General features: G+C 44.7%; 1 long non-coding RNA gene across 4 annotated transcripts in view; it reads left to right on the top strand.

Moving 5' to 3' along the window:
* The window catches only part of LOC131812370 (uncharacterized), a 106,940-nt gene that overhangs the window by 53,253 nt on the left and 26,178 nt on the right, over nt 1–27,509 (top strand). For 3 of the 4 annotated variants that reach the window (XR_009346313.1, XR_009346314.1, XR_009346312.1), the window contains exons 2-8: nt 8,542–8,757; nt 10,270–10,449; nt 11,062–11,157; nt 13,643–13,985; nt 14,900–15,005; nt 15,200–15,277; nt 18,079–18,211. This is a non-coding gene — a long non-coding RNA (uncharacterized LOC131812370). The remainder of the gene's footprint in view (nt 1–8,541; nt 8,758–10,269; nt 10,450–11,061; nt 11,158–13,642; nt 13,986–14,899; nt 15,006–15,199; nt 15,278–18,078; nt 18,212–27,509) is intronic. The other variant, XR_009346315.1, reaches the window with a different exon arrangement.

Here is a 27,509-nt window from a genome sequence, read left to right as displayed (position 1 = left end):
CCCTTCACGGGTAGCTCTGGGGGATGTAAGGTGGAAATCATCCCAGGGAGAGGCGAGCAATTACTCTTCAGGGTCCCCACTATGTCCTGTTTGGATAGACTAGAAATATCTATTTTACGCTATAGATGTGTGCACTTGTCTCTTGAACAGGCTGTTTGCTAAATACAGTGGCTGCCCCCTCCACTTTTCTATCTCCAGCGGCAAGCACAGGCTCTCACACACACACTGGGTGCTCAGTAAACATTAACTGGACATGGGATGGCAAGAGATGGGACATGGTGGGATCCAAGATGAAGACCTCAGGTCTGCAGGTCTGCGGGGCTTCCACCATCCATATTTTTTCACAGGTGAATTTTTGTCCTTGCCATATTTTCAGATGCTAATGTTTATCTCCTGCCTAGGGTGAAAACAAGCGTGACCCTTGTAGTAGTAAAAGGCATATAGAAATGGAGACCTTTGTAAGCCCATTTGGTTCATGGGAAGGTTTTTGTTTCACCTATCTTACGTATCTTACGTATCTTACGTATCACGTATCTTAGTTCAGATGTGATCTTAGGAGTATTATTCATATACCCACCTTTGTCCTAATAAAGTAGTACTGTTGTCTCTAGAGGCAAAACATTAATGGCAGTATCAGGGATTTTGTGAAGCAGCTTCTCTGAAAAAGGTTTTATTCTGGAAAATTGTGTCGTGGTTGGTTCTGAGCACTTGGGTGGTTTCAGGTTGACTCAAATGCGTTAGTCAGGGTAGCTAACAAATGTAACAGCGCCCCAGTGCCAGAAACTTAACATAGTATACTTTTTCTTGCTCATTAACAGTGCAATGCAGTGTTCCTAGTTGGATAGTTGTGCCTCAGCCAGTGTTTCAGGGACTCCGGCTGCTTCTCTCTCATAGCTCTGCCCACGTCCAGGGCTTCAGAATCTGCTCCCCTCCGCTGCAGGGTTTGTGGCCCAATCTAGGAGTGGTTTTCTCTCCTCCTCCCACATTGTCTTGCAAGTGAATCAATCATATTTCCACCCTTAAATGTGAGACATGCTGGGAAATGTCTAACTTGTGTGCCCAGGGAAAAGAAGGAGCAATTGTTTGGTGAACAACCAGCTCGTCGGCCTCTCTAGCTCAGCCTGGCATCTCTCTCTCTCTCAACTCTCATGTCACTTGTCTTCCTTATTCTTCTTCAGATACTTAACACTTGGCTCATCGTACTCATTCATTCATTCTGAAACCCACTGGTACCGTAAGGGGCTTCTGCAACATGGCAGTTGGTGGTTTTTAAAGAAAAATCAGATGCAGGACCCACCCTGGAATTCAATCTAGTTCAGCACCATTTAGCGGTCAGAGTATTTGGAAGTCATGAAAAAAACACGAGTGTGACTACCTGTCTCACCAAGTGTAAGTACTTTCAGCTACTCAGTACCTGAATTTCGCCTCAAATATTTATTGGCTGTCCATTCATTTATTCCTATGTTATCTTTTTATAGTCTAACTGAGAACAAGCAGAAGCAGTTATTTAAGATTCAGGGGAAAATATAAAGGCAAAGAACTTTAAATTCTGTCTCTGAATTTGATTATCCTTGAAAATTTGGAAAAGATTGTTAGTCGGTCTTGAAGAATGACTTTTGAGTACCACTGGTCTTGTCTCCTATTATCTGCGGACATGGTATTCCTTTTTTATTAGTCTGTAAGCAGTTTGAATTTAGGGACCGCATGTAACATAAATTTTTTTCTACCCCTTAAACCCTTACCTTTATACACTCAACTGATCTCTTTTTTTAAGATTTCATATATATATATAAAATCTTTTTATATAATCTTTTAAAGATTATATATATATATATATATATATATATATATATATACACACACACACACACACACACACACACACACAAGAGAGTGCACATGCAAGTGGGGGAAGGAACAGAGGAGGGAGAGGGAGAAAGGGAACCCCCAGCTTGGCATAGAGTCTGATGACACCAAAGTCACACAGTTAGGAAGTAGTTTCTGATGATCAATTAGTATGTCTGGAAAAGAAGTTAATACCGTTCAATTCACCTGGTGTTTGTGGAGATCAAATGGAAGTCTGTATTTAACTCTTCTGTAAACTCTATACTATGCAAGTATAGGTTAGTTCTAAATCATATTCCTCAACTTTAAAAAACTCGTTCTCATTATTTTCTTACTAAAGTGTCTTTTTAGACACTTTTTTTTTTAACCTAATTACCTCCTCCCACCATGACATTTTAATACTACAGGTATGCTGTGTAGCCATGAAGTCCAATAGGATTGAGGGGTTGCAGGCCACACCCACTGTGATATCCAAGAATTTTTTTGTCCCCTGAGAACCAATTTCATCTGTCTGGGGCAATATCCCCACCATTGGGAATGCAGATTTCAAATAATAAAGGAAGGAATTCTGAAAATAAGAAGTATTTTTTATGATGCTTTGATTACTTATTAAAATGAAAGTAGCTTAATATCACCTGTACATCGTTGCACATTTGGTATCATACTGAGACAGCAAGAGGAAACTCAAAAACAATACCATTGATTTAAAATGCCTGTAGTCTAGATAAAGCGAACATGCCTCCAGCATTTTAAACGGACAGCGATGCTCATACAAATGAATGGAGTTTTAGTAAAATCTGAAAATGCAAAAATAAAATCTGGCAGAGGACGAAGATAAGAGAAATTGAAGAGATGGAAGCTTTCTAGAACGGCCGCTAATTGAGTTTAAGCTCGCCATAAAAAGGAAACATAAGAAGAGGGTTCGTGAGGCAATAGGACGGAAGGAAAAGTGTGCTGGATAAGGAAGCTGAATGAAATCACATTCCCTTTTCTTTTTGTAGGCGACAGTTAATACAATACAATAGCTAGGTAGCTGCTTCTTTCTGATTTGTTTGGAAAGGAAAGTTGATGCACAGCTAAGTCTGCAAGGGTAGGCCATGCTCACGTTGGGGAACGCAGGAAGCTTACAGCCTACAGGTCTCCCTAACATCTTCTTTTTCGTTCCCGCTCCTGGACGCAGACACTGGGAGGTAGGTGTGAACCTCACTTTACAGGTGCATAGCTCTCCCCAGATCACACAGCTGGTGTACGTGTGCCCAGCTTGCAGGTCTCTGTCTCCGGTCAGCTGTGCTGCCTACTCCTGCTGCCTGGGCCTCTCTGGTAACGTGGTGGACATGCTGTCGATCTTCAGTGAGCATTTTTCTACTGAAGAACGTACAGATAGATATCGTGTACTCTGAAGATGGATGAACGATGGAAAATAGAGCTGCCACTGTTATCTGCATTATAAGTTTTATGGTTTTTTCCTGCTCATTTGTTGCCATGTGTCAGCAAGTGGAAACAAAATTCTGAATCTCTGCTTCCTTGTCTGCAAATGTGTTATTATGGTGCAAGATGAGCGCCAAATGTTGACTCCACGGTGTGAGTACCATCTGTGTGAGCTCTACGTAGTATATCTTGAATTTTTAGGGATGTGCGATAGGTCGTTGACCGCAGATCAGTAGAGGCTAAGGTGTTCACAGGCAGTGCTGGGCGTCACGCTGCTGAAAGGTGGAATTCAGTGCACTTGTTTTTGTATCTGTGGGCCTAGACGGACCATGGGACCTAGTTGGAGCTTAATACATGTTTATTGAAGCAAAAGAGCTATTGTTTCCCTCCTCTACGTGGGGTATCTGCCAAGTCCCTAACAATTCTCCCTTCTCTGGGAACCCAGAAGTGGCACTGGCTGTTTCTTTCCTGAATTCCTGCACACACCCACGCACCCCCAGCCCTGGTTCACCTGACCATGGCAGGCTAAATTTCCATCCTTGAGATTTGGAATTGAAACACTGTGGGACTGAGGGTCAGTGTCAGTGGCTACACCCAACGTATATAAATACAGGGGCTGCCGCAGAGCCGTCGTCCAGACAGGAGTCGGGAGAAAGCTAGACTTGCAAACTCAAAGACTGAAGCCACCCTACAGAGAAGAGCAGACAGAACATGGAGAGAAATTCTGGAAGGAGTTAGCCTGCCTATAACCTTGGTTGCGTTTCCCATTCAGTTCCTTGAGACACCCTTGTGCTATTCTAGTAAATCCCGTTTTTGTATTGAAGTTGGTTTGGGTCGGTTTCAATTATTCGTGGCTGAAAGTCTTCCGCTACTCTATCAAAGTTTCAGGTTTCTCATTTCATTTTCCTTGTGGAAAAACTGGAGAAGGAGGAGAAACCAAACTTAGTTTAAGAATTGTAAACTGACGGGCGCCTGGGTGGTTCAGTGGGTTGAGCCGCTGCCTTCAGCTCAGGTCATGATCTCAGGGTCCTGGAATCGAGTCCCACATCGGGCTCTCTGCTCAGCAGGGAGCCTGCTTTCTCCCCTCTCTCTCTCTCTGCCTGCCTCTCTGCCTACTTGTGATCTCTCTCTGTCAAATAAATAAATAAAATCTTTTAATAAAAAAAAAAAAAAGAATTGTAAACTCACGCCCGCCCAAAAAACTGTAAATGAAAATTATCACACATTGTATGTATTCAGAATAATCCGAGGGGCTTGGCAGAATCATGCTGGGGGCCTTTGTGCATCGTTGGTTTTGAAGTAGTGGGGGATTTTCCCTTCGGGGTGAAGCAGGAGCGCAGAGGGAGTAAAATCGTCGACACAAGTCGACGATAAACCAAATCATTCAAAAAAGATGCGTAAGGAATCCAGCCGTCCCTCCGCGCCGCCTCAGTTTCCACCCTCCTGTCCAGCCCACGGCCAAATCCTGTCTGTGGCGCCTCTGTCCACTCGGAGCGGTCATTCATTCATTCTCATGAGGTGTCCTGCAGTGACCTTCTCTAAGTGGACTGTGGGAAGCCACTCTTGCCACGCGTTTCTCTGCACTGGGACCAGGGTGGTCTTCTAGAAGTGCCCACTGTGTCACCTCTTCCAGGAAAGACTTGCGGAGGCTTTCTTTCACTCTGGCCCATAAATCCTGTCCGGCCCAGCCGCCGTCCCGTGTCCAGCGTCATCTGCGCCCATCCTCTCCCCGTCCGTGCTTCTGGGTGACCTTCTTCTCATTCCCTCACCCCTCCAAGCTTCCTCTGCTGCTGGGCCTTTGCACATACTGTGTGTGTGCACACACACTGGAACCTTTACTGGAAGGTACTGGAACCTTCTACCTCTACTGGAACCTTCATTTCTGCCACTTTACCCGGCTCTCCTTGGCTTCTCTGACTAGACCAGTTAATCCTAGCAGAGCACTGTACGCCCATCCTTTCTACCGCCTGGCCTAGGTACACAGTTTTCCTTTCCTTTTTCTCCGTATTTGGTTGCCTTTCTACTCTTCGGGGCTGTAAGCTCCACAGGGACCGGAAACGTCTGCCTCAGACTGTTGTTTGACTCCCAGCTCCTGAGAGGATGATCAACAAATATTTAATGAATGAATAACTATGTGAAAAGGTGAATGAAAGAAAAAGCAAACAATCTACCTCCCCCCAAAAAAAGCAGCCTCCATTTTCTTTTTTTTTTTAATAGTTTGCATTTTAAAGATTTTATGTATTTATTTGACAGAGAGAAATCACAAGTAGATGGAGAGGCAGGCAGAGAGAGAGGAGGAAGCAGGCTCCCCACTGAGCAGAGAGCCTGATGCGGGACTCGATCCCAGGACCCTGAGATCATGACCTGAGCCGAAGGCAGCGTCTTAACCCACTGAGCCACCCAGGTGCCCCAGCCTCCAATTTTCTTAATACTCCTTTTCAAAGATTGGTTTTATAATTCATTTGTTTGTAGCTCGCAGTTTTTCTTAGATACCAGGTTCATGAGGAATAATATTATTAATGATGCTAAAATCCCTTTACAAGTACGAGTCTGAGGTTATCAGTGGATAAAATATCCTAGGACTCCTAGGGCAGCCCACAGAGGCCTGTTTAACCCATAGTGTCTCTAAAACAGTTTTAAGTCCCCAAATCTAAGTGTCTTGTGTCCTGTGGGGACACGGGTAGTATGAAGGAGAGGGTTCCACTTACTAGTGAAGCAGACATACTCTGAGATGTGCTGTCCAGTTGGCTGTTCTGGTGGTAAGCACGGGACAGGAATAGAGGGCAGCCTTGGGGACCATTCAAGGAAGTGAGTTGCTCGTTAGCCATTTGGTAGGACGAGCTAGGAGAGGTCCCCTTTCCTTTCCCTTTGCATATGTATCTTTGAAACTGCGTGGACTTAATCAGAAGACACAACCTACCCTGCTGGACAAAGACCTTTCGTTGCTCTAGAACACAGAAGTAGTCGTCCTTTGGCAGGGCACCTGGTGGCTTAGTCAGCAGAGCATGCGACTCTTGATCTCAGGGTTGTGAGTTCAAGCCCCATGTTGGGTGTAGAGCCCACTTAAAAAAGGGGGGGGGCACCTGGGTGGCTCAGTGGGTTCAGCCTCTGCCTTCAGCTTAGGTCATGTTCCCGGGGTCCTGGGATCGAGCTCCACATCGGGCTCTCTACTCAGCGGGGAGCCTGCTTCCCCCTCTCTCTCTGCCTGCCTCTCTGCCTGCTTGTGATCGCTCTGTCAAATAAATAAATAAAATCTTAAAAAAAAAAAAAAAGAAAGAAATGATTGTACTTTGGGCTGGAATTTCTGCATGAGCATTCTATCCTAAGAGGAAGAAAGGGAAAGGAGTTTCCAAAGGCAGAAAGATGGTTACAGAAGCCCTCAGAGAGCCAGAGAGTGAAGTCCGTTTGTGGAAGTGGTGCTAGATATTGATGGCTGAAGAGGAAGGTCTATGGTGCTCAGGGAATGGGAAAGTGGGTAGGGAATAAAAAGAAAACACAGCCTCCTGGTCTGAGAGTAAGGGACACAGACATTCTGCTACTGCAAGGACCTGGTTTTCTGACCAATATCCCCAGAGCTCACGGCTGCACAGAAGGGCGAGTTACTTCACGTAAATCTTTCTAGAGAATATCAGTTTTATTTTAGAAAGAATAGTCTGGCTGCAATGTTAAGAAAAACCTAAAATCCAGAAAATATGGAGTTATCTAAACAGCTACATGGTGTGAGCTGAAATAGAGTACTCCGCAAAAGCTTTTTTTTGTTAAAATCCCATCAAAGAGGATTGCCTGAAATTAAACCCAGTGTTCTTTCCAAAGAGTTTTGCAAATACCATCCGTGCAGTAGGGAAGCACAGGAATTCTGATGAGAACACATTTTTCCAGGGCTCCTAACCCCCTTCTCTTTCACTCGCGAGGTGGCCTCTTATTCATGCTTGTCGGATGGAACCGGTGAACCAAATACTTGAAACCAATTTGCTGGTTTGAGAACAGGTTATTGATTCCCCCAGCGGGTGTATACTGGGAAAATTGCATTGTTTAACTCTCCATGTGGATGAGTCTCGTCTCATACTCCTTTAAGTCAGGCCGACTGAGTGAGGTACATGGATTCTTGTTGCTTCTTCAGAGGAGTTGAAAAAATGTCCAAGAGGTCTGACTGTTACCTTGAGTTAAAAGACTGCATGTGCTTTTTGGAAACTGTCTGCTCAGTTGAGGGAATTTTTTTTTTTTTTCCAAGAATGTGCTTTATCTGTGAGGTGGACCTTGGGAGAGAAATTTTCCTTGTATGTTGCCCAGTACCAAGAAGACAATGGAGGTGATTGGCCAACAACCAAAATAAATAAATATATTTCCGGATCTTATTTAAAATGATCACTGCTTCAGCTCATGGTGATTTATTGTTTTCAGAACTGCAAAGCCCAGTCAATGCATATTATATGCGTCGTATTAGCATTTATTGATTATATGACCTAAATTTGTGTTCTTGAAATAGAAGGAAGCTTCCTCCGTCACTGATGGGAAGGAATGACGGAGAGGATATGGTGTTGAGCACGCACATACTTCCCGAATAATGTAGTGAATTGGTGTTATTTCACTCAATAATAAAAGCTCACTTGAATCGTCGATATTTAACTCTTTGGGTAAAGGTGAACAAAAACTCAAAGCCCGTCAGGTCAATATTTCTTCTGAGTATTGTTTAAGAATATGTATAAGGTAATGAAGCCACATGCTGCTGAATATTTCCTTTAAATCCTAGAAACGTGGCTTCTCTCCCATTCCAAACCTTCCCCTTACACTCTTTGCCCAGATGCATTATCGGCTCAGGGGAGGTTCGCTTCAACAGGAGGTTAGCCATTTTGAACCAATCTGAGCAGCCTTTGTAGCGGGAGGAAATGATTTATTGTTCCCAATCACCATTAATAAGAAGACCGTTGTGAGCAAGTCTACGGATAAATCTACAGCCACAGGGGAGGATTTTAATTTGTGACAGGGAAAACTTCTCCCTGCTTAATGGGGAGAGACATCTCTGACCCTTACCTGAATGGGTTTATGGTGAGAGATAGGTCCTCTGGGTATTTATTGATGTGAAACCAGGAGCATTTCTGATACAGAGTTATATTTTAGAAATAAAACTCCCAAGGTCCTCATTTGGGGTGGGCAGTTGGTGGAGAAAAAAATCAAGTTATATTTTGTATTTTCCTCAAACATCTGCATTTTTGGCTTCAGTTTTTTTTTTTTTTTTTTTTTTTAACTGACAAGTTATTTTTCCTTTAGGCCTCATGGTTGATATAGAAGACTGTCAAATGGACCAGACAGAGAACTAAAACCGAAGAAAGGATCTCAATGAAGGCATGCCACAGGGATGCGAACTGAAAGTTTCAGAAACGGGACAAGAGCCAAAGTGCACAGGGACAGGTAGCCGTGGGGGAAATACTGAATTCCCTGTGGTGGTTATTGGCACAGGAAACCCGTGAAGCACGTGGCCCCACGGTAAGGGTCTCGTGTTGTAATTGTTCAGAAAATACACAGCAGGTCCACCAGCCATACAATTAACATACAGACGTCGTTACATTTCTAAATCGTTGTACACTTTGATGATTAGCAGCTTGGGGTTCTGTCTGCTGTGTTTCCTGAGAAAAACCTCCAGAGACTCAGCGGTAACTAAGACCGAGGCAGTTCTCAAGGTGTGAGATTCATCTTCTTTTGGAATTAGGGTCACCTTGGGATTCAACCTCTAGTCGAGAGCAGGTCACGTGGAAGCAAAATTCTTCGGAGACCCAAGCGCAGGAAGGAGGCTATGGAGTAAGTCTTTCCCTTTTTGCTCAAGGGATGGACCAAATTTAAAGGTGGTGATAAGAACACTGACAGAATGTTATTTTTTATTTATTTTTTATTTTTTTTTAAGATTTTATTTATATATTTGACAGAGAGAGATCACACGCAGGCAGAGAGGCAGGCAGAGAGAAAGGGGGAAGCAGGCTCCCCGCTGAGCAAAGAGCCGGATGCGGGGCTCGATCCCAGGACCCTGAGATCATGACCCGAACCAAGGGCAGAGGCTTAACCCACTGAGCCACAGAGGCACCCCAGATTTTTTTTGTAAATATAAACCGCTTTTTCCGCTCTCAGTTCCTGTTGCCTCTGCCCCCTTCCCTCCCCAGCCCATCCCAGCCCCATTTAGGCATCATTTACTCCATCAGGGGGAAAAGGAGTTTTACCAAAAAAAAAAAAAAGGGGTGGAAAAGGGCTTTTAATTTTCAAAAGCCACGACCCTAAAAGCACTTGGCATAGTCATTATAAGATGGGCTGGAGCTAAGCTTCTAGCCTCTGGTAGGATGTGAAGCTTTGCAGGGGGTCTGGTAGGGAGGTGGGGAGAGGTGTCGAGCCAGCGGGCGGGGCAGGGGATCTCAGCTGTGGGTGGGGAGGTGAGCAGGAGGGAAGGAAGATAGTGGGGCAGAGGAAAAGTGGAGAAAGCCCTTGGACGCGGATAGCCTCTCTCTTCTTCTCTGGGAAGAGGCTTTGTGTCGAGCCCCTGGAGAAAGCAGTAGGTACGTCACTTTCCTGTGGGGCTCAAGGAGACTGCCAGCCCCCAGAACAGAAATGGCTCAGTGGTGTCCAAGACACAGATAGTCCGAAGGAGTCTCTAGAACGTGAATGTGTCAGCCCAGCACGCAAGTCTTAGAATGAGTCCCTGGTGCTCACAAGAGCCACCGGCGTGATAACAAAGAACACACCACCTTCCGCTGGCCCCTGAAGCAAGGGCAGTCTTGGGAGACTGAGCCCTTAGCCTGTGGGTTCTGACTAACTCCAGATAGTGTCCGAAGCGCAAGGACTTGCAGGATACATAGGTGGTTCTAGAGACTTGGTTGGTGTGTTTGTGTGGATGAGGTTGGGGGGAGAACCCACATGTTTGGGGTCGGAAGTGTTTTGACTAAACCCAGTTCAGACCGCTTGACTTCTTCCCTGTTTTTTCCAAGGCATCATACGAATTGCTTCTGTTCCCAGGCACCTTTCCAGACCTCTCCGTCCTTGGGTTCCCCCGGCACTTCCCACCTGGACCACAGCCAGAACCAGCTTCGGATCGCAGGTTGGGTTAGCGTCGGCTGCTGCGTGTGAACCCGGAAGGGCTCCGTCTCGTGTGCTCACAGCACCGACCGTGAGTGTAGCCTCCCAGGCCTGGTCCAGGTGTGTTGGCGCCTGGGACATCATGGGGCTTCAGTACACACTTGTCAAACTAAATGTAAAATTCTAAAACACAGAATTATAGAGACGTGAGACAGATCCTTGGAAGAATGTTGGATTGACACGACTTTGATCCTCTCACTGCTTTTCTATGTCACCCCAACACTTTGTTTTCAAACCTTCTCAAACAAGTAAGATAGCACAAGTCGCCACATAATGACTCCCTAGCTCATATGATAGACTCGATTATATTCATGTGTCTGTGTGTATTTAGGTATTTATGACATATTTCTTGATCTATCCATCTACCCATCCATCGGTTCCATATTATTTTTTCCTCACCGCCTTTCCAACACAACCAGTGTCTGAGAGACCTTCATCTTTGGAGTAGGATCTGACTTTGGCCCTTATTATGTTGCTTAATCTGACTCTGTTTCTGTCATGGGGGTGGACAGTGCAGCCTACTTCATAGGTGGTGGTGAGGAGTAAATGGGGTAATAAAGTGTGTTCAGTACATGGTAGCAGAAGCAGAAGCATTAAGAACAGTGTGAATGTATATTCCAGCCATCAGCACTGATCAGTAATGGTTGGCGCCTCTTGCATTCTTGCTTTCAGCCCCGGCTTTAGACCCAGAAAGAATTGAAATTCACAGGAGACACTGACTCTCGGATTCTTCCTTGGATATAACCAAGAGGTCCCCGGATCTAAGAGGTGAGAGGGAATCTGGGCTTTGGTGTGGAAATGGCATTCTGAAACTGCAGAGTTTAAAGGCCAGAAGTTAAAACTGCAGGATTAAAGGAAACTGGCACCATTAAAGGCCTTAGAGCTCAGAGTAGAATCAGCAGTGATTTACTTACCCTAGGCGAGATGGGGGATGGGGTCCTTGATGCTCACCTAAAATTCTGAAGAACATTGGCTAAGAAGGAGGCGATTAAGGAGAGCGAGTCAGGGCTCTCGCGTGGCCACTGAAACCTCTTCCGAGTCCTCTGGTGCAGGGATTTGCACATTTTCTGAGAGGCAGGTCCCCATGAGCACAGCCTTCCACTCTAAGGCTACAGACGATCCCCAAATCGCGGAACCAGCATAGTTGCCCAAATCGTTTTGCTCCTGAAAGGGTCCTGCAAAGTTGTGGCCAGAGAGTGGAGGGTGGGGCGAGCTCCGCTGTAGCCTCAGACCAGCCAGCATCTGGGACAGGGGGAAACTGGAGGAAGAAAATCTCGTCCTTTGTTTCCTGCCGTGCTCTTGCCATGGCCATCCCGTGCCCGGTCGTGGCCATATCCTTCCTACCCTGTGGTTTAGTCACCTTGAGTACAGAATGGTGTGACCGTGACAGCTTGGATAAAATCGGGGCCCGCTCGCAGAAATTGTTTTCTGCAGCACAGAGCTGCACGTTTGCTTTCGTGTGTGTCAGGAGAATTGTCCCGCGTGAACTGGAAAATGCCCGGTGTCGTCCTCCTCCTAAAGGGTGACAGCCTCTGTGACATTACGCAACAACCTATGGAACTCTTTTAAAAATACAGGTGCCTGCTTTCCCTCGATTTGTCCCCACCCCTGAGAGTCTGAGTCCGTGGGTCTTGGGGTCATCCACTGGGATCTACAGTTTAAAAAAATCTTTACAAAGTATTTTGCTTCACAGCCAGAGCTAAGAACCACCTCTGTGCGGTCCAGTCACAGAGCTCTCCTTCATAAAGACAGAGATGGGGATGCCTGGGTGGCTCAGTCAGTTGAGCCTCTGCCTTTGGCTCAGGTCATGATCCCGGCATTGTGGGATCAAGTCCCACATCAGGCTGCTTGCTCAGTGGGAAGCCTGCTTCTCCCTCTGCCTGTTCGCCTGCAGCTCCCCCTGCTTCTGCTCTCTCTTTCTGACAGATTTTTTAAAAAAATCTTTAAAACAGAAAAAAAGAGATGAAGCATGCCTTCTTTCGTGATGCAAAATCTGGGTTGACCCTCCCATTTTTGCTTTGTCTCCCACCAGCTAGGAAAGCTAGCCGAAATGAAAAGATTAGGAAGACTTCCAAAGTAGAAAAGTTGGGCATAAAGGAGAGATACGGACAGCTTCTCCTTTTGAGGAGACTCTTAAGTGGCATAAAGAAGAACTAGGAGAAGTTATCACTCAGCTACCCTAGGGCAGGTAAAGGATATAACCCAAGCCAGAAGGCAGATTGAATCACTGTATTTTACTCTCCAACACCCAGACTTCACATTCTAATATCCCAAGCATCTGTTGGCCAGGTGCCATTTGGGATTTTTATTGTTCATTTTCTATGCAGAACAGATTTTGTTATTCCTGGTGGCATTACTGGACAGTGTCCCTTGGAGTTTCAGTCAGCAGACAATTTAAGGACTATTTGAAGAAAGAATCCAATCCTTGTTGTTGTCCAAAAACCTACATTGGCTGCTTAGATCAGAAAAGTTAAGAACATCAAACCTTCAGATCGAGTGTTACTTGGTCGGAAGAAAATTCTAGAAAAAAATAGTGGAGTGTTTTTTAAAGAAATACTGCATTCTTGATGCTCTTGATGGCACAGACACAAATAACATGTGGGAAATGGGAACAACAGGCCAATTTGGAGTTGAAAAGTGACCCAGAACAGTCAGATGTGAAGGAGACTGGGGTCTAACTGAATTGGTGGCATCTTTTCCTCTTCCTTAATGGCAGGTAATAGCGATGCATCTTAAAACCATTGGTGTCTTCTAGTCAGTGTAATGTGGTATCTGTGTTGGTCTGTATAAAGAATGCCGGAGAGAATTCTCCTCTCCGTCGCCTCCTGAAAAACGTACGTAAAACATAAAACTCCAGCGGGGGCCCAGGGAATCACAGATCGATGTGTGTCCAACTTCCCTAAAATAAGTTCTCTCCGAAAAGAGAAAGAACCAGCACCATGTATTTACACGACACTAACTCTCCTAAAGAAAGTAGTTGGTGTCACTAAGACCAACTGGGAGTTCTGGGAGAACTCTGTAGGCGTGTGAACCGGAGACTGATGGGCAGAGCCCGGTGTGCTGTCAATAAGTCTCTCCTGTTGGAGGTACCGTGGCTCTCCGGAGTAGACCCCGCAGGACCTGTAGCCCCCGGGTCCTCCCTGTCGTCCACGTGCTGCCCTTGTGGTCGCCCTCCTATCAACCTCCTTTGCTCTTCTCCAGACTAACCATCTCTTTCTTCAAAGATTTACCTGTTTTTTCATCTGTTTTCGAGGTGTCCCCATCCCCGAGCCTCTCCTCTGAAATACGCTTCGGTATGTCCACGTCCCTTCTCGGTGACATAGATCCCAGGTAGCCGCTTCACGACTGAGGACAGATGGCTGCATCAGTGATGTGCGGCGCACACCACACCGTTGCCTTGTGTCAAGCTTGGGGCTGATCTCGGTCAAGCCTTTTCCACCAAGCCGCGTCTCCGCTGTGTGGTGCTGCTGCGCATGGTTCTGTGGCGTTTCTTCCTGCTCAAGTTCACGGTGTTAGAATTCGGCCCATTGTCAAGCACTTTGTCATCCGAAGGCATCCACGCTGCCATATTCCTTCCAACTTCCTGCTGTCAGAAGGTAGAGTCTTGCCTTTCTGTGTCATTCTCCACGTTCTGATTCAAGACACGGCATAGGACAGTTTGCTGCGTGTCACCTCAGTTCAGTGTGACCCCGTTCACATCACGGGAGTCACTGCACATCCCAAACTGCCCCGCTCCTGCGTGATTACATCTTGGGAGACCTCAGCAAATGCCTATCGAAACTTCACGCGTTTCATGTCGAGTCTGTTTTCTTACTCAATGCATCTAGATCTTGGACTGAAAAAAAAAAGAGGGGGAAGAAAACAGAGTTAAGTTCAATGTGACTTCTTAGTGAGTGCCCTTCTTTGGCTCCCATGGGGCCTTGGAAATGGGATGACTGACACAGACTAGGTCAGTGCTCAATGAATATTTGTTGATCTGAGCATGACTTTGTATTGTAAAACAAGCGGAAGAGCTTGCTCATGGCTCTTGCTGCGGAAAAAAAAAAAAAAAAAAAAACCCATTTCTCTACACCTGTCCAGGACATCTGCTTAGGGAGGTCCCACCCCCAGCTTAGGTCCACGCCGGAGTATGAATCGACTATTTGCTCATCATGTAAATATTATTGCTGAAACGAAAACATGATTGAAGCCAGAAGTGTGAACCGAATGTAAGAAGTGCCAGCTCTTTAATGTAAGCAATTAATTAGGCATCATCTTTACGTCTGGTGATAGGTCCCAGGGTGTTAATCAAATCAAATATCACCAGCTGCTGAGACAACAGGCTCATTCAGGAAGGATTCTTTGCACTGAAGGGGAGAGGGACGTGGCACCGAAATGACTTCCTGAGCCTTCAGGAGCTGAGGACCCCTCTGGGGGACTTGTGGGGCACGTGCGGACCCGGTCTTGAGTCAGCTGATGTAGAAAGGGCTAGACAGAGCTGGGCTCACCTCCTGGTTCTGCTTCCTTCCAGCCTCGGAAAAGCACAAGATGTACCTGAGTCTTCGTTTCTTCAACTAGTGGCATCTTTTCCTCTTCCTCAATGGCAGACACCCCTACCTTATGGGGCTTTCGTGAAGGTAAGAGACCCTGCAGATGGCCCGCTGGGGCACTGCCCAGCCTGCAGGAAGGACTCAGTGAGGCAGTCGGGGTGGTAGCGATGGGGGCTGCGAGCAGTTGAATGGGTTCCAAGCCCCACGGTGCTGCCTACAGGTCTTCTTTGACCTTGGACATGCCCTTCCCATTCAGAGCTTGCTCTTCTGTTTCTGAAAAGGCAGGATTGGACCAGAAGGCGTGCCAGGGCGAAGTGCCCATCATTCCATGACGGGATAGGAATTGAGACACTTCGCTGGTAAGTGGGACGAGACAGGGGCAGACTCCCTGATAGGGGGGAGGGGTGCCTCACCACCAAGGGAGACGCTTCCCAGAGCGTTCATGTTCCTTATTCCGACCCCCCCCCGCCCCCTCCCATCCCGCCTGCCGGGCTGTCCTCGCAGGTGGGGGCTCACCGCGGAGCCATCCGTGCGGTGTACGGACACGCTCGGCACCACGACAGGGGCACCTGAAGTCAATTTTGGGAGGGACGGAGGGCCTGTATTGAACGTCTGCGAAACTTGAAATGACACTTCTTTTTCCTTGTTTTTCTTGTGGCAATTTAGTACACGGTGGGTGAGGAGAGTTAGGAACACACAGAAGGTTCAAACTACTGCCATTAGCGTCCTATGGATGTCCTTCCAGTCACTTCCATATAAAACGAAAATGACTGAACATTGCCGTCCTATCTCAGAGGATCCTTTTCTCGGCATTTCGCCCTTTCTTCCTCACGGCCGTTTTAACTTTGGCCGATTTCTGTTAATAGCGATGCCTTGGTTGTTTAGCAGAGGCCCCTGAAGTAAGATGCTGGCCTCTCAGGCGTCCGTACACAAAGCAGTCAGGGAACAGGAAGAAGATTCTAGAATTTCCGATTTTTTTTTTTTTAAGATTTTATTTATTTATTTATTTGAGAGAGAGAGAGGAGCGAGAGTGAGCACAAGCAGACAGAGTGGTAGGCAGAGGCAGAGGGAGAAGCAGGCTCCCGGCTGAGCAAGGAGCCCAATGCGGGACTCGATCCCAGGACGCTGGGATCATGACCTGAGCCGAAGGCAGCCGCTTAACCAGCTGAGCCACCCAGGCGTCCCTCCGTTTATATTTTTACCTCTTTTAAAAATTGTGTGTGTGTGTGCGTGTGTGTGTTTATTTCATATCATGTAGAAATACATCTGGAGGTCGACTCTCCCCAGCTGGGGTGGGGGTGCGGAGACACTGTTAGAGACTTAAAATGTTGTCACCTCCTGCCCTCCTTTTTTTTTTTTTTTTTTTTTTAAAGATTTTATTTATTCATTTACCAGAGAGAGAGAGAGGGAGAGCACAAGCAGGGAGAGAGGCAGGCAGAGGGAGAAGCAGACTCCCAGCAGGGAGCCTGACGTGGGACTCGGTCCTAGGATGCTGGGATCATGGCCTGAGTCGAAGGCAGCTGCTTCACTAACTGAGCCACCCCAGTGCCCCGACTTCCTGCCCTTCTACCTCAGGTACGGGCCTTCATGCCCAGGCTGGCAGCCTCGCGTGCGCCTGCTGGCTGCTTCCGTCTGTGATTTACGTTACAGTCCGGGCAGAAATCAGAGGAAAGAATGAGGAGCAAAGGGTTTTCTCCTAGTGACACTTTGCTTTTCATTCAGGAAAGGGCATTTTCCTGCTCACGGATCAAAACAAAGAAAGTTGGCAAGTGGAAAACTTCCAGGTTCTCAGCTTCTGTGCCAAAGGGTCAGGGACATAGGGAATTGGGAATTGTTGTGGGTCCAGATTATCTGTAGGGTCGACTGCAGTCCTCCCTCCAGGAAAACACATACATGTGTACACACACACGTATACACATGCATGCGCACACACACGTATACACATGCATGCGCGCACACACACGTACACACATGCATGCACACACACACACAGCTTTGCCAGGTGATTTCAGGGGATGGCAGGAGACCTGCTCTGTTAGTGTCAACCTGGGACCGAATGGATGCTCTGCTCAGCCCAAAGCCAGGGAGCATGAGCAAAGCAGCAGGAAAAGGAGCTGGAAAAGAGAAGACAAGGTGAACATCTATGAACGGGAGCAGCAGACAGGGAAAGCAGAGTGGCTCTGGAGGTTATAAGCAGCAGGCAGGATAATAACAGTGAAAAAGAAATATAATGGCCAGGAGAAATACGAAGGAAAAAGCAGTCCTACAATGGGGAACAGGTAAACAGTCCTTTAGGTGTCTGAAGATTAAGACTGTGCACCCCCCCGCAGGACAGAAGTCAGCTCTGCAGTGCGGGTGGGGATGGCGGAGGTGGTGGTGGAGGAGGAGGCCGTTTAGTAGAAGTTGGGCCAAGTTCTAGTAACTTCTGTAGAAACACAAGACGTGCACTAGGACTTCAAAGGAGTTCTGCAGAAGGTTTGGTAACTTAGAGATTTGAAGTCTGATATCCAGGAATATCCATCAGGATCGGCTCCGTTCTGTAGAGCGCTGCCACGTGGCATTACGTTAGCTGTTGCAAATCATTCCTACTGCAGTTTACACGTTGGTAGGAACTGATCACAGTGTTCGCATGAGACGCGTTCCTGATAACCTACAACTAAGCAGCACCGTAGCTAGCGGTATCCCTGAAATGATTCTATAGGACCTATGACAGGACACATCACAGACCCAAAGTCCAGTTTCTTTGGACATTGTAAGTTGCAGGAGCCAAAAGTGTTTGAGAACAACACAGGTGTTTGAGCCACATGTAGTTCCTCTAAGAAACTTGGTACCAGGGGCACCTGGGTGGCTTAGTGGGTTAAAGCCTCTGTTTTCTATTCAGATCATGATCCTGGGGTCCTGGGATCGAGCCCCACATCAGGCTCTCTGCTCAGTGGGGAGCCTGCTTCCTGCCCCCCTCTCTGCCTGCCTCTCTGCCTACTTGTGATCTCAATCTCTCTGTCAAGTAAATAAATTTTAAAAATCCTTAAAAAAGAAAGAAAGAAAGAAACGATACCAGACAAGGGTATTACTCTAGAAAATAAGTTAAAAAAAAAAAAAAAAAAAGAAAAGAAAAAGGAAATCATGAAGATTAAGAATTCACTGATTTTTTCCCCCCCAGAGGAAGAAATACCTGATTTCTGAAAACAGCCTATATCCCGAACAGTTTCCTGGAAATGACACTGCTGGTTAAATTTTATAAAGCATTCCAAGTGTTGATCAGCAAGTTTTGATGCTTCCAAGTGCCCAAAGAGGTAAGCCATTTAAATGAGTTTAATATTTTTATCTGTATCTGACTTGGAGGCCCACCTAACGTAAACTTTTCTGTGTGTGCCACTGACTTGATGTCTCTCTCTCATTATAAGGACACGAGCCTTAGGGGGGTTAGGATCCCACACTTCTTACTTCATTTAAAGCCACATCTTAAATATGGTGAAGGTTAGGACTCCAGTATATGAATTTTTTTGGAGGGGGAGGCACCGATTAGTCCACTACAATTCGTTTATATCTCTCCAGCTGCATGTTTCATAGCATCTCGTAACCCTAGCAGTCCCTATACTCATCATCATGTGACCCTACTTCTGCAAGGAAGGACGGTGGGGCTGCTTATGCAGTTTAAGAAGGCAGATGTGTGCTCGTGTTAGAAAAGGTACCATCTTCTGCAAAGCAGCAAGACAAATACCTCCATGGAAAATGGGCAAAGAAGGGAGATTGAAATTCACAGAAAGGAAAAAAAAAAAAAAAACAACCAAAAACCTAAAAACACAAAAACAAAAAGCTAACAGGAACATGAAAAGATACTCAAACTCATTGGCTGATGGAAAGATGCAAGTTAACCACATGGTATCCCTTTACATGTACTAGATTGGCAAAATCAGGATTCTGCCGAATGTTGGAGACACGGGGGCATGGGGGCCCTCACGCACTGCTGATGGGAGCGTAAAGTGGTCGAGAAATCCTGCAGGGGACTCTGGGGGTAACAGCAGCTTAGGTCCGTTATACTTCCTGACCCTGCAAGTCCACTCTTTCATGCCTATCAAGAAGGGATTTGCCCACAGTTCATAAGGGTCCTCTATGAGGAAGGTGACAAGGCGTGTCAGCTCGCCTGGGACAGCTATAGTGCACGGCTGCCAGAGCTAATGGCATTGCTAATAGCGCCGTTTTCACTCTCAAAACTGTTCATCCTGGGTGTAAGGGTTGTGCTCCCAGCATACGTGTGGTGGTGCTGGGAGCAGGCCGGGAGGGTGTCCGAGGCAGTCTGCGGAGTGGAGAGGCCAGATGTGTTGGGTTCGTGGTCTTCCGCAGAGAGAAGCAAGAGAGTAGATGTACCCTTAGAAAAATATATGGGTCTTTAAAACACGGGCTGAATGAAAAAGAAACAGATGGAGGTTTCTAACTATAGTTGCACACCATTAGGATTGATGCCTATAAAACTATATGTTGTATAAGAACACAGTAGCGAAGGGGCTTGCATTAAGCACATTGAAATGGTTGCCTTGGGACAGATGAGGCAGAGCAGTGAAATAAAAAGGAAGAAAGAAAGAAAATGAGAAGGGTCCTCTTAGATGATGCTGAACCATTGAGAAGTGTGGTTAACTCAGGCCATAGTATCTGAAATCGAAAAGAAAGAATCCCATCAAGATAGAAAAAAGCAAAGAATTTTTAAGCATTCCAAAAAATTAAACTATAGCTTTCTTTTTTTTAAGATTTTATTTATTTATTGGACAGAGAGAGATCACAAGTAGGCAGAAAGGCAGGCAGAGAGAGGGGGGGAAGCAGACTCCCTGCTGAGCAGAGCCTGATGCAGGGCTCGATCCTAGAACCCTGAGATCATGAGTTGAGCCGAAGGCAGAGGCTTAATCCACTGAGCCACCCAGGTGCCCCAAACTATAGCTTTCTTGAGAAATTGGTGTTTGTTTATTGGTTTGCTTCTTTAGACTCTTAGGCTCTAAAAGACCATTAAATCTGCTTAGTAAGTATCTTAAATAGGGGCCCCTGGGGAGCCCAGTCAGCTAAGCATCTGACCCTTGATCTCAGCTCAGGTCTTGATCTCAGGGTTGTGAGTTCAATCCCTGTGTTGGGCTCCATGCTGTGGTGAAGACTACTTAGGAAAAAAATTTAAAAAGTGTCTTAAATAAGAAAAAAAATTAACATGAGAATCACTGAGTAAAGAATGCAGAATACAGAGTATATAGAACTAGAAAAGATAAAACAAAATCTGATGTGAAGTTATCTAAAATTCACACTAAAAGATCCTATAGATTTTCCAGAACTATTCCAAGTGCTAAGAAGCAGCCCAGTTGTTCCCCCATTCTGAGATCAGAGAGAAAATTCTCCCTTGGGCTCTCATAAGGAGGGCATTGTGTAATGAAACAGTAACCTAGAAAACTCATCGTTACAGAAAAACTCATTCCAAAGCCATGTTGAATACCTAAATGCTAATTTACTCTAACAGGGTTTGGGCTTCTTGGATTTCTGCCAGATAACTAGGTTTCAGTTCCGGGATACTTGAGGAAATGTTCCTGTGAATGCAGTAAACCTTTGTGGCCCACAGACATTTGGGCTTTTCTACTTGGTTATGAAACACAGGGCTATAAATTTCTGGTCATTATGGTATCTGCTAAAGAAAGGGGGAAAAAAAAAAAGGAATGTGTTTTTCTTCCAGATTCCACAAGCGCCATTTTGCCTTTCTGCCCCTGAGAAGGGGGCAGGAGACGAAGAGAAAATGTTTTCCTCTATATCTTCCTGAAGCAACTTTCACAGCAATTAAATTTTTATTGACTAAAAACCAAACGTAGTAGTTACTATAGTGGCTACAGGAAGTTAAGTCTATTATGTGGAAACAGGTGCCACCAGCAGATTGAGGCCAGTGAGAAGCAGTGCGTCATGGAAGGGTTTAGGGGCAGGTGTCTGCAGAAAGAGTCCACTCGGAGAGGTGATCTCCACATGGACCTTTAGGGTGTGTGGGAGAGAGTGTGTGGGTAGGGGAGCCCAAGAGACAAGCTGGTGTTTGGTGCACTGTGGGTTTGGAGCAAGTAGAGTTCATCAGATTCTTTGGGAGTGTGATTGAAATAACCCCTGAGCACTGTCCAGTTGTATTGGATTTTATTTTTATCAAGTGAACTCTGCTTATTAATTCAGTTTTTAAGAGCCCGAGAGAGGGAGGGATGGAAGGTTGATGCCAAAATAGCGGTAATTACTACCTTTCCTGTACCCTGTATGTGACTTGGGAACTCATCTTGTCAATACCTAGAGACTCTTTCTTAACCTCTGAATATAGGCCTGTAGGCTGGCTTGTGACTTGTGCCCACAGAATGTGCTGGAAGCCATGACGTGCCATTTCTAAGCATAGGTTCTCAAGAGGCTTTAAATACTTCTTTCTCTCACCTTCTCTGTCTGTCTGTCTGAACATTGCACAGCTACGATGGAAACACATCCAGGCCAACTTGTTCAATGATGAGAAACAAGGCCCGTTTACTCTTAGCGCTCGGGCTGATTGTCGGACTATGCTAGCCTTGTGTTAGATCAGCCAGCACGTGTGGCCTAAGCACCAGGGGAGCACAACGGCTGGAGGAAGTCCAGGAGAGAGCAGCTGAGCCTCTCCCAGGGCAGCAGAAGTGCCCTGCTACCCTAGATCTGTGAGCAAAACCCCATGCTAATTGTCTGAAGTCTTTGAGTTTGGACATGGTTGTTAGGCAGCAATAGCTAACTGATACAGGATGGTTCCCGCCAACCGTATTATAATTAATAGGAAAAAAACTTTTCCTATGGCCATAAATAAAAGAATACAAATGCAAATATTACAAAGAAAAACAATAACCACACCTTGACATTCTGTTATGTGTTTTAGGGTCTTCTAAACCAGTGAGCATGGACTCCCCTGAGAGCCTGAGTCGCTGTGAGGAAGTAGACAAACTGTAGTTCCTAGACTTGCAAAATGGAGCATCAGACCCTAGACAACTGGTTTTTAAAACACTCCCGCCTGGGATTCCCAGCATGACTGTGAGGAGACGGCCAGATGTCTGTCTTAGGAATAAAGTCTCTGAAATTTAAGCCCCATTTTCCCCATCTCCTTCTACTTTACATGACAGAGGGTTGTTTTTCTCTTCAAATATCTTTAATTACTCTTAAATTGCATTGCACCTGCTCCTGTGAATTCTCCAGCAGCTCCTTTCTTGGGGCAGTGTTTTCCACTCCGCTGGTTCATGTCTCATCGCCTCTCCTCAGGGAAAGGAAGCGGGGATGTGCACAGAAACACTTGTCACAAGCGAAGCTGGAAAACAGCAACTTTTAATTGGGTTCTACGGTGGTTTCTGTGGCCACTTCTGACCCCTGACATTTTCTTTTCTTTGAGTTTTGTCATCAGTTGTATTGTGAGCAGTTTGGTTGGGCTTCATGTTTGCAGCAGGAAGGAGAGGCACAGGGAGACTGGCCCCTCTCTCCTGTGAAGCCCCAGCATCTGTTACACGGTGGCTGAGTCTCATTATTGCTGCCGCTGCTGGGCTGCCAGGTCTTTCGAGAGCCGGCGGGAGGGCTCTGGGATTCACTAATGACTCCTGGAGAGGTGCATGAGGAGGGTTACCATCCTGGGGAGGCCATTGTGAAAACGTGCCTGTCTGTGTCCTGCAGGAAATGAAAGAATCCTTTCCTTTCAGCACGGCTAAAGGAGGCAGTACCAGAAGTCTTAGGACCTCTGTACAAGAAAATTAGGTTTCAGTTTATAAAATACCTAGGAACTTTGGAGATCTTCACACTCTTTCTCCTTTTCAGAAATTAAAGAATTAGAGCAGTGTGGTATGATGATGTTTGAGATGGGGCTGGAGTGCTGGTTTCAACGTCTACTTGGGTTTCCTGGCTCTGCTGTGTGAACTGTATGCTTCGTGCCCTGTTACTTTAGTTCTCGGAGACTTCACTTCCTACCTATGAAGTGAGAGTGATATTAAATTTGTCATAAATATTAAATGTGTATAATGCCTAGCAAGCTTGGAGCATAAATGTAGTTGGTAAATGTAGTTCATTTGTGCTTCCTCTCTTCCCACGTCTCCTGAGTTTTAGCTTTTGGTCTCCTTGTTTTCTTGCTTGTGTGTGTGTGTGTGTGTATGTGTGTGTGTATGTATAAATATAAATATGTGTGTGTGTGTGTGTGTGTGTGTATGTGTGTGTAAACTTTTTTTTCGAAAAAGGATGTGTTTTTGGAAAACAAGGCTTTGATACAAAAATCTTGAAACTGTACTTTTTACCTAATAATCTCACTTATGTAAATGTGTACTGAGACAATGGACCCAATTTTTTGAAGTACAAAGGTATATAGTCATAAAGAGATCCTATTTTTGCTTCAAAAATATGTCCTTCCTGGTCATTTTCCTGTTTACCGTATTCTTAAAAAAGGCACCGTCTTCACACTCTTTTTTTTTTTTTTTTAAGTCATTTGTGCTATTCATTACTTATTCTCATTATTGTTTCATGCAGTCAGTAAATTCCTATCCCTTCCCCAAATCATTAAAAAAGAGACTAGAACTAATCCCCCATGGGCTCAACATGAATCACTTCCTTCTAAAAAAAGATTGTCAAATAGACCTATTTCTTTAGTCTAAGCAGCTAGTTTCCAGGTGAAGCAAAACTCTGCATTATAACCCATCTTACATGTTTATGCATCTACTGGGAAATATTTCATAATAATAAACTATGTCAGTTCCTCATAATATTTGGATTTAAATGGTCTAAAAGTACTAAGAAAACAGTCCAGGGGCGCCTGGGTGGCTCAGTGGATTGGGCTGCCGCCTTCGGCTCGGGTCATGATCTCAGTGTCCTGGGATCAAGCCCCGCATCAGGCTCTTTGCTCAGTGGGGAACCTACTCCTCTCTCTCTCTCTGCCTGACTCTCTGCCTACTTGTGATCTCTCTCTCTCTGTCAAATAAATAAATAAAATCTTAAAAAAAAAAAAAACAGTCCAGAAAGCATTCAAAATAAAGAAAAGGGAATTCATCTTGACTAGTCACTTGCTGCTTGCTCATCCCAATGCTGGGGTTTTCTAAGAAATTGCTTTGATTAAAACAAACAACAAAAACCCCTGCCGGTAAGCATTTTAATTCCCCATTTCCTGAAAAGGAAATTCAGCTCCAGAATTTCAAAGGGCTTGCCTACAGACCAAGAATTTGAAAGAAGAGTTGCTGGACTTTAAAATCCATGTTCTTCCTTCTATTCCCACCTGCCTTCAAGGCAGTTGATTCTTACATTGGCTATACATTGTACTCATTTGGAAAGCTTAAAAAAAAAAAGAAGAAGAAGAAGAAGACCCAACACAATACTGAAAAAAAAAAACAAAACAAGATTGGAAGACTCATACTACCAAATTTCAAGACTCAAGTCATCAAGACTTTAGTAATCAAGACTGTGTTCATTGGTGAGACAGAAGACACACAGATCAGTGGAACAGAATAGAGAACCCAGAAAAGACCCAGACAAATACAGTCAACTGATCTTTGACAAAAGAGCAAAGGCAATGCCATGGAGAAAGCTTTTCAACAAGTCGTGCCAGAACAATCGGAGTCCTTACATAAAATAAAATTTTAAAAATGAACCTAGTCCCGGACCTTACACTTCTAAAAAAATGAACTCAAAATGGATCATAGACCTGAATGTAATATACAAAACACTTAAACTGTTAGACTAAGACATAGGAGAAAAGCTATGTGACCTTGAGTTTGAGGATGAGTTTGTAAGTATATGAAACAAATCATGATTTATTAAAGAAAAATTAAGAATTCAGACATTGTTAAAATTAAAAACTTCTGTTGTCTAAACCCTGGAAAGAGAACCAAGGGACAAGCCACAGACTGGGAGAAAATATTTCCAAAACACATATCCAATAATCGAAAATATAAAAACAACTCCTAAAACTTAATAAGAAAACAATCAGATTTTTGAATGAACAAAAGATCTGAACAGATGCTTCACCAAAATGCTTCACCAAAGAAGATATACAGATGGAAAATTGTGGCATGTAAAGAGATACTCAACAGCATTTGTCATTAGGGAATTACAAGTTAAAACAGTAATTGATCAAGTTTTAGAATATAGGTGAGGTTCGTTGGGGTGGAGGCTGGAGTCGATGACCAAGAAAGAATTCTTGAGACATCTTTGGTGCAAAATGGTGGTTTATTAAAGCACAGGGACAGGACCTGTGGGCAGAAAGAGCTGCTGCCCCAGGGTTGTGAGGGGTGGTAGGTTCTGTGTGATGAGGTTGGGGAGGTAAGGCAAGGGAGGTTTCAATAGAACTTTCATATGCTTAAGAGGACCTTTAAGATATTGGATACCAATGACCTTGCCATTGTCAAGGTCTTTTTTTCTCTTCTTAGCAAGGTATTGACATTAAGATAGGTGGGAGATTCCTAAAGAATGTCACATATGTCCCACCCAGGAGTGGGGGTGGGGGAAGGTTGCAGGGTGTCAGCTTTTGTCCTCAGCCAGCCTTCTGTTCCCTCATCAGTAATGAAATAACACTACATGTCTATTATAGTGGCTAAAATGTAAAAACTGGCATCAGTTAGCTAAAGCTATGGAGCAACAAAGTAGTCTCGCTCATTGCTGGTAGGAATGCCAAATAGTATAGACACTTTGAAAGATACTTTGGTACTTTCTTACAAAGATAGGTGTAGTCTTACTATATCATTCAGTTATTGAACTACTACTACATATTTACTGTTTTGGAAACTTATATTCATACAAAAAAAAAAAAAAACCCTACATAGGAATGTTTATAGCAACAATATTTATGATTTCCCAAACTAGAAGCAACCAAGAGGTCCTTCAATAGGTGTATAGATAAGTAAGCTCTGGTACACATCTATATAATGGGAGATATTAAGTTGTTAAGTGAAAGAACCCAGTAGGAAAAGGTTATGTATTTTATGACTCAGATTACATGATGTTCATGAAAAGGCAAAACTACAGAAATGTAGAAAGATCAGTGGTTTCCAGGGGCTCAGGGAAAGGGTTGATTAAGTGAAGCACAGAAAATTATTTAAGACAGTAGAACTATTCTGTATGATAACTATAATGGCAGATATATTATGCATTTGTCAAAACCTATAGAACTTTACAGGACAAAGAGAAAACTTGATGCAAATTTTTTTAAACATTTTATTTTATTCGACAGAGAGGTCACAAGTAGGCAGAGAGGCAGGCGTGGGGGGGGCGGGAAGCAGGCTCCCTGCCATGCAGAGAGCCCCATGCAGGACTCGATCCCACAACCCTGAGATCATGACCTGAACTGTAGGCAGAGGCTCAACCCACTGAGCCACCCAGGTGCCCCAAACTTGACACAGATTTAAAAAGTTATTTAGTAGGTCAGGATCCCAGGATGAAATGCAGAATCGTGACAAAACAATGTAACTGTATTGCAAATGTATTGAACAACCTCACTGAAGGTATGGAGGAGAAAATGTACTGACCTAAGTAACCTTGGAAATGAGTGGGGTCTGTAAGACTAGAGGCAGAAAGAACTGTACATAAGCATGCTGTAGTTGATAAACTTGTTTCCCGTGAGGGTACAGGTTAATAATTATGATACCACTATGCATGCATACTGTAAGTCACAGTTAAGTAAATGTATAGACAATGGTGGGAGCCAAGTTTCTCACTGTTGGAGTGGGATGTTAAAGAAAAGAAGAGAGGCTAGAAACATCCAAGTGATAATTGGATTAGAGTTGGAGATGTCAATATGGACTCATATTAGCATAATATAGATACAAATAGTTACATACAGAAGTGCTTACAGGTATGTGTCTATGCATAGGTTAGTATGCACACATATAATTTCCTTGTTCTGTTGACAGAAAGACCCTAGAAGCAATGTCACCCCTGTAGCAGTGAGCACACCTAGCACCCAGATCTTGGTTTCTAATATCCTTCTCCAACCGAAGGAACCAGAACTTGGATAAATGACTGATTCTAGGACTAGGGCAGGAAATACTTAAGATGAGCATGGAGCATCTTATGAGGCCCAGAAGTAAGAAGGTGCTCAAAAAAACACCACCACTACCAAAAAGAGACACAGGGCCAACTAAAAGAACTCCTAATAGCCAGAGCTGGAATGCTGAAACAGCACGAATAAATTAGTAGTAGATTGAAACTCAAAGTAGAAAATAAATGTATCTATATGATATAAATAACTGGAGGAAAATAGACACATTTTCTGTATCGAAGAATTCTAAAAATTTCATGTAGATCCTAAGCCCCAAGGAAATGGAATATAACCCTGCATTCCTTAAGTGTGGGTTGTGCAAGGTGACTTCCTTCGGAAGAGTCCAGTGAGATCAAAAGGAAAAAAGCCTAACATTGTCCTGGAGAAACCTGACAAACACTGTCTTAGCCAAATGATTAGGGTCAACTTCACTACTGTCAAGTCATGTTAACATATGTGTCCTTGATCTGACGTGATAAGAATGGCTTCCTCTTATGGTCTTCTTCCCAAAAGCACATAACCCCAGTCTGATCATGAAAAAACATCCGATCAATCCCAGCTGAGGGGCAGACTACAAAATATGTGGC

Source organism: Mustela lutreola, chromosome 12 (assembly GCF_030435805.1).
Source record: "Mustela lutreola isolate mMusLut2 chromosome 12, mMusLut2.pri, whole genome shotgun sequence".
Lineage (NCBI taxonomy): Eukaryota > Metazoa > Chordata > Mammalia > Carnivora > Mustelidae > Mustela > Mustela lutreola.
This window is presented reverse-complemented; position numbering and strand designations above follow the sequence as displayed.